This window comes from Ammospiza nelsoni, chromosome 1, assembly GCF_027579445.1.
Source record: "Ammospiza nelsoni isolate bAmmNel1 chromosome 1, bAmmNel1.pri, whole genome shotgun sequence".
In the NCBI taxonomy this organism is placed as follows: domain Eukaryota; kingdom Metazoa; phylum Chordata; class Aves; order Passeriformes; family Passerellidae; genus Ammospiza; species Ammospiza nelsoni.
In genome coordinates, this window is record NC_080633.1 from 59,263,690 (window position 1) to 59,271,804 (window position 8,115).

Below are 8,115 nucleotides of genomic sequence, written 5' to 3' on the forward strand. Positions count from 1 at the left end.
TCCAGAATACGTAAGATACCATTTTCCCTTCCTGAGCATGGGGAGGACATGGAGCTGTTGGGGTGAATCCAGAGGAGGCCACTAAGATGACCAGAGGGATGGAGCACCCCTCCTACAAGGAAAGGCTGAGAGAGTTCAGATTGTCCAGCCTGAAGAAGGCTACAGGGACACCTCACTGGGGCTTTCTGGTACCTAAAGGGAGCCTGCAAGAAAGGTGGAGAGAGACTTTTTACAAGGCCAGGGACTGATGGAAAAGGCGGAATGGCTTCAAAGTGAAAGCAAGTAGGATTAGATTCTGTACTGTGGAGATGGTGAGGCACTGGAACAGGTTGCTCAGAGAAGATGTGGGGCCCCCATCCCTAGCAAGCATTCAAGGCCAGATTAGGTGGAGCTCTGAGCAACCTGGTCTAGTAGGAGGTGTCTCTGCCCATGGCAAGCGGTTTGGAATGAGATTATTTTTAAGGTCTTTTCCAAGCCAAGCCTTTCTAGCATTCTAGAATTCTATGAAATTATAGACACATCTAATTTCTTAAAACAAACAAACAAACAAAACCCCAAAAAAACCCCAAAAAGCCCAAAACCCAAAAAACTAACCAAACAAAAACATACAAACCCCCCCCCCCAATATACAAAACACAAAGAAGAGCAGCAAAAGAAGCACTTTAAAATGGACAATCATTTGCATTATTCTTTGCCTGAAGTCCACACACCTATACTGAGATGTATATTGGCACACACACACACACACGTACATTGCAGGGTTTCATTTAAAGCATGAAGAACCACTAACCCAGTTTGCGAGAAAATTATGTCTGCAGCTTTATGGTTTAGTGCAAACATCAACAAGCCTTTCTGTGCTCATCACACCCATAGTGTTACAGCTGCATCAGTTTATTTCATTCTTAAATCAAGTTATCCTCAATCACAACAGGAATGCTACTGCACAGCACCACGAGTCACTGCAAGCCAGTTTGTTTAGTAGTCAACTGTAAAAATGTTTTAGTCCCTGTGCACCATTGGCCACAAAATTATTTTTTCTGAAGCCTTTCATAGCACTTCTGGCAGCAAAATAGTGTGGTAAGAACAAAATGCTAGAGATAACCTCCTCTGTTATCTCAGTTGCTAAGCTATTGCTTGAGTCAGTTAACAATTCAAAGGCCAGTATAAATATTTATATTTTATTAACATTGGCCAAGCCCTAAGAGAAAAGAAGCACCTTAAAACAGAGGACCTAGAGATACAAATAATTTGAAATAGAAACTCCACGTTACTGCCAAAGAAAGGTTGTGCACACATAAACTGTCATTCATTCTTTGTCATCACCCAGAGGATTTTGACTTTGTTCTAAAGGTAGAAGTGAAATGGTAGTTCTCCCAAAGTTAATCTGTAATTTCATCCATCAGAAATGGTGTTACAAGTTTGCTGTATGTCTTACATCAGAAGCAGTTTGACCTGTATTGTGTGAGCTCAGTGGGACAGGTCTCTCACTGTAGCTTAATGACCAGGAGATGAGAACAAAACCCTCAGAACTCTGGCTCTGAGGCAGCAGTAAAAGAACAAGAAAATGGAAAAGAACAACCCACTAACCTTCAAAAATATTACAAGCTTCAAACGGATTTTTCTCAAAGCACAAAGAACCTTTGTTAGAGCTTCATTTAGTAAATAATGGTATGGGAAAGTATTGTTTGGAAGATCTGCCACTACTTTCAAAAGGTAGAACTTCTTTCTGCCTGATAAAGCAAATGCAGTGTTTTTTGTTCAGAGATTTCAAAATGCAACTGTACATATTCCCAATTAAGGGTGAGGATGTTAAACTTTGGGGTTATTTACCTGGATTAATCAAACTGACAAATAAACAGGTGACCTGGAACCAGCTTTCTCTACCCTTAGTGGTGGCCTCTCAGATTGGCTAAATGTATATCTGCAGCAAAAAGCACACACCCAAAGGGCAGAGGTCCAAACATAGCCACGGAAATATACAAATTCACATGATCTCAAACAAATTTGAGGAGTTATCATTTCCCTTCCAGGTGTCAAAATGCAAATTCCAATAAAATAATTTCAGTTCTGCCTTTGCACAACATGGCAGAAAAGGGTGACTCTTCACTATTATTTTACCAAATACTCTTTTCTCTTCTCTCTCCCTCCTTCCTATATTTTTTTTTTATAACAGCATGAATTGCTTTCTGGTTTTACTCTTTGTTTGATTTTTCAAATATCAGTCCTTTAAATTATGGCCAACCTAGTGATTTTTATTACTTTAGGCAACTGCTGCTCTGCTGAGATGGAGGATGGGCAGCGAAAGAGAAACACCATCTGGTTGTTCACAAGAAAAATGACTCAGACTCTTCTGAAGAGAAGACCAAGGCATATCCTACCCTGTTTTCCATATCAGAGGTTCCTAATACAGCATCTTTATCTTTCTCGTAGATATTTTCAAATTCTTCTGAGCAGTTTCCTCATACTGTTCATAGTTTGGCAATAGATAGAACATTCTAGATACGTGCAGCAAATTTTGCCTCCACTTAAGTTAAATCATCTTCACTGTGATCAAGATTTTGTCCACTATGTTGTTACAGAGAAAAGACCTAACAAGGTACAGAATACATAAAATAGCATTTTCAACTGTTTTGCTGTTGGTAAAAATCTTGCCTGTGGACATTTCACAGAATATTATATTTTTTCTGTATTAAATTAACATCCTTCAGTGGAGTGGAAAAAAAGACAAATATGGCTCTTCAAAAAAAATTGCACAAGATATATAACAGATATTTCAATCAGATTCACATTTTAAAGAATGAGTCCTGTAAGCAGAAATTTTTACGTAAATACCATGCATATAATCAGTGTTGAATACAGATAATTTTCCAGTTTTCTCTATATAAACCAAATGTATACAAGAAGTTACAGACAGTCAGTTTTAGTTTTGTTACATTACATGCATTCAACACTCAGCTAACCTAACCTTAGAAGTTCAAATGTCATATTTCTTCTGCAACCATGCTAAAGGCAGGACTGAAAGGCAAGTAAAAACATTATACTTGAAGATCTGCATGGCTTGAGGAGTGCTATTATTATTATTATTTCAAAAATACTTCCATATATGTTCAAGAAAATGAGACAGAATAAATATTGTATAGTGCAGGAAAAATGATGAGTGAGTGAAGGAGGTACATCCCAACATATGCCTAGTTGATATATTTCACACCATTGTGACTAAACCACACTGTTGAGAACTGGGGTAGGATGACTGTGACCTCCTGGAGCACAAACGCAGCAGAGTTTGTGCTAGTCCATGTGTCTTCACAAGGCACTGGGCTCTGCTTAGCAGGGTAAATGTGAACCCTTGCTAGATAGAAATACAAAGCCTCTTCCCACTTGCAGGACTAGGAGGACCAGGGAAAAGACAAGGTTTTGAATTAAACTTACTTGAGAAAATCAATTTCATCAGATCACTTTTGTACTTTCAAGTCAGTTTCGTAATCCATGCTTTTCAGAACAATTATCTCCAAACCCTAATGATGAGTTAACATTATTCTAAAACAAGTCAAAGCCATTGGTACCTAACTTGAAGATATTTACAGATAGACTAGAAACAAACTGGAAGCACAGTAAGAGCTGGAAATTCCTGAAGTTTACATAGAAAGGAACTGAAAATTTCCAAGCCGATTTCTTTATAAACTACTGAAAAAAACCACTTGTGAATTTGGCCTTAGTTTAACAAATATGATAAAAACATGACTAAATTTGAGTCAGTTTCAAGGCAGCTACTGATACTGCAATGGACTAATTCTACACATAAGAGAGTGTGACAGACTTCTAAAAAATTTTTGTAGAGATCCATAAAACAGATAAAAGCATTGTTTTAGCCAATTTTGTAACTTGAAGCAGCAACATTATTTTTAGAAAAGCACTTCTAAACATTTAAGAGCAGAATATCTTCTCACTCCTTGTGAGTATACAAATTGTAGCAAAAGGTTGCTTTAATAAAAGATATGGGATTTTATATATATAATGGTAGCACATGTATGAACAATTAGAATGATGATAAAGTTTCATTATTATGGCCAAAAAAGGATTTAAAAAAATATCCCTAAAACCTGGAAATTGTTTCCTTAATCTAATAATTTATACATTGTCCTTGCAGAGATAAGTGTTGATTCTTCATGGCACACTAATGTTTATTTCTGTCAAACACTGGAGCAGAATAATTCAAGTTTTTCTTAGCACATTTTTCCTGCTGGGTAAATTGTAGCAGCAACAGGGTGGGAAAATAAGATGATTACTGGAAGACCAGGGATGTGTAAAAAAAAAGTTAAGAAAGCATCAAATGTATTAATGACAAAATTGCTCAAAGGAGAACAAACTGTGATCAAGTATGTGTTCCTTCTAACATAGTTTTGTATCAAACTACTTAATTTTTTTTTATTGGTAAGAGCTTCAGTATTATAGGAGAAAATGAAAAAAATTATCCAGCATAGCCTAGCTTCTTCTTGTGCAAGTTAGACCTATATTCATTTTGCACCTTTCCCTCTCACTGGCAAAGGTAGATTTTCAATATTAAGAAGGGAGAATTTTTTTTTAAAAATTTTTAATGCATACTGACTGAAAGCTAAATATCACTCTTTACCCTTTCTCAAATTTTAGGTAGCCTGTGACATGCCACAGAACTGTGTGGGTTGAAAATCAAATTATTAGTATTTTGAATTAATTAATCCTCCATTACAATCTTCTTTCTTCCACATTTTTTAATCCTCCTCCCTGGAATCAAACCCAAATGTGGCAAGGTCAGCATGCCTTCTTCAAAACAGAAAGTAAATCTACACTCTAAGAAACCCCTCATGCTCCATTTTCTTCCCCAACTCAGTAGAATTACATGCTAAGAGAATTACTTACTATTAAATGCTCCCTAATATTTAGAAGTAGATGAAGGGCCTTCCTCAGGGTTGGTTATTTCTGGGTGCTCTTTACAATTCTTACAAGTCCTTAGCTGGTGCAAAGAAGGCAGAGGAAAAGAAGAAAAGATGCATGAAGTGCATTAAATGTTTGCAATAAATTGTTATGGCAAAAGGCCAAGAAAAAAAGTTACGCATGAAAGCTGTGCACTCTTGGTTCATAATTCGCCCTGATTCCTCCAAAAGTGTTCCCTCCCTGTCAGCTTACCTCACTCTCCTTCCCACTGTTTTCTTGGCTTTTTTTTCTGCAGCTGAGGAAGCTTTTTTCCCTGGAAGTTGCTGCATGACCATAGCTTCCTGTGAAGTTCATGTGGTCATTTTAGCTTGGTTTGTTTTGTGCTAAAGGACACAAGGGCTGGTATTGCCAGAGCCCCCAGAATTCCATTGCCTACCCCATCCTAGCTGCAGAGGTGTTCATGAGTAATGCAAACAGCTACTAGGAATAAGCTGATCACTCTGCAATGGTTGTCCTCTAATTCCCCTCCTACCTCTAAGCCCATCTGCCTGAAAAAACCCAACGTAACAAAACAAAACCAAACAAACATATACACATACCTGGACCACTGATGAGAAAAAAATTATTCATGCCAGGCTTAAACTAGAGGACACCCCTTGTCCTGATTAAAAACTGAAGTGTTTTACAGCCAGGAGAGATAACACATGTGCAAAGCTGAAAATAGTTGCCACACCATGTTTTTGTTTTGTTACCATGACAGCAATCACCAATATTTTGAAGAGAATGAGTGCTCACTGACACAGCATGAGGACAATGGGAAGGTGTGTTTTCTGCACCAGTCCAGGAAGTCTCATTGTGTGTCCAAATGCAATTATTTCCTATGATGTCTAGGTTAAGTTATTATTCATCAGAAACAGAACCACAGCTGAGCTGGAGAAAATAAAATCTAATTAAAAAAGGACCAGTGTAGAGATACAGAAGTTTTAGGATTTTGCCTCTTCAAATATTTGCTACAAGGGGCAGAAATTTAAGGAAAAAAAGTCTCAATATTTCTTGTATTTAAATCCTCTATCAGCTAGAACATAGAAATATTTTGGCAAATAGGTAAGAAATGGCTGTTTTGGCTGCCTTGTCTTTTACGCCTTTGTCAGTGTTAGAATCGAAACCTCTTGCTACACTCTACAGCTGGTATAGACCAATTATATTTTGAAGATAACATCAGAAAGAAACTTCACAGCAGTTGGTAGAATTCTTCATGTCTTCCTATCTTGGACCTATCTCCTCCTCCAGAGAAAGAGATATATAGGAAGACCTCTGAATGGGATATCATCTCTTCCAAGAATTCCTGAACAAAAAATGCAGCATGCTGCTGGATTTACAGGTCTCTGTCTTCCTTTCCTCGATCTCTCCAGCATTGTAAATGGTTATGGGACACAACACAGCTGACACACGTCCTCAGCTGATAATACACAGAATGCAAATGGCAGAAAAAACACAACTGCAGGCACATCAGAGCTTCAGCAATGCTGTTACTCATCTATAAAGGCATGATAATCATCAGCAACTTGTTTTTTTCCAGGGTATGTTCAAAAGAAGCAAAAACAGGCACACAATTAAGACTGTTTTCTTAATAACATTGCAAAAGACCTTAGGCATTAGATCTACAGCTGTGCTGACTGCTCAACCTCTGTTTCAACAAGAACTACAGTGCTGTCATAAGAGTGCTGCAATGACACCATACCATTTCCTAGCAACAATCTATGTTTTGTACATAAAAAAGCGAATGAAATACTGCCTATCAGTGTTTTCTCATTACGCTGTTAAACCTTTCTCCCTCTCCCACGTAAAATGAAAAGAGTCTTATTTGGACATTATGCAGAACTTCAGACTGTGCTCTGTAATGTAATGAACTGCCAAAGAAGCAAACCTAACATAAAACAAGGTATTTCATGTTATCCAAATTGACCCTTCTGAAAATAAAGTTAGTGTAAGTTCATAATTCCATGAGAGATTCACCAAGTTTTAATCTCCCATAAGCAAATGGAGAGCTGGGCATTCTGCTTCTCACGGGGCTGTTTCTGAGGAGTCTTTCCTTGCAGAAGCAGCATCTGGTCTTACTTTATGATATTCATAGTAATTTCTGATCATTCTGGGAAAAATCATTCAACTGCAAAGTGTTGCCCCCTGGCTTCCAAATATTTCTGGCTCTTCTCACTCTCCCATCCCCTGCCCCTTTACTTGCAGCCACCACTTCTTGTGTTTAAACACTCAATGTACATTTACAGTTACATACACACAAACCCTCCTGCAACACAAACCCAACTCATCTACATAAATGGAGTTCTGCAACAGTCAAGTGAAAGTTTAAATGCACTAGGAATAAATGCCATCCCATGGAGACACCCTAGATTTCCTTGTGAGGTGGATGGGTTTCTTCTCCCCTCCCAACATCAGCACACAGATCAGCATTTATAACACATATTCCAAGGACAGTAGAAGGGCAGAAAAAACCCAACCAGAAAAAGCAGCGCATTTCCATCTATATGGAAGCAATGGTGTGCAGACTCCAAATACAGTGGCCAGGTAGATAAACAACAGTAAAGCAACAAACACAAAAATGAGTGTCATGGTAAGAACCAGCCCTTCAGTCTGTAACACAGGGGTGGAAAAATCAGGTTATTTCTGCTGGTTAGCTGTTCAGGTCTCATCTGCATAAATATCTCATAATAGCAATGCATCTGCCAGAAAGCAAAATAACTTCATTGTTTTAAAAATGTCTTTGTGCTTTTTCTTTTTTCTTTTTAAATAAAGAGCAAGGGAGGAACAACAGAAAGTTTTTTTATTTTTATTTTTTACCTAATATTTACAGGTAAATTCTGTCCCTGTACTTGTGTATCTCAGAGAGTGGAATAAAGTTGCTCCATGCCAAATTCTTGTTTACAAAGATGTTTGCTATGTGTGTAATACAGTCTCAAGATTCCCTTTGCTGCCACTGTGATGACTGTGCTAAAACATGAGTTTGATGATAGACATACAAAAGAGAAAAGAAAATATCACAGTTATTTAGACCATTTTACATTTTCTTTGATATATTTCTATGTTGTGGAAGAACAGATCTAAGATTTCTCTTAACATTGCTTACATCCTTAGCGCAATACACTTTTTCATACAGCAGTTATTAGAGGGAAAAACTGAAAAAATGCA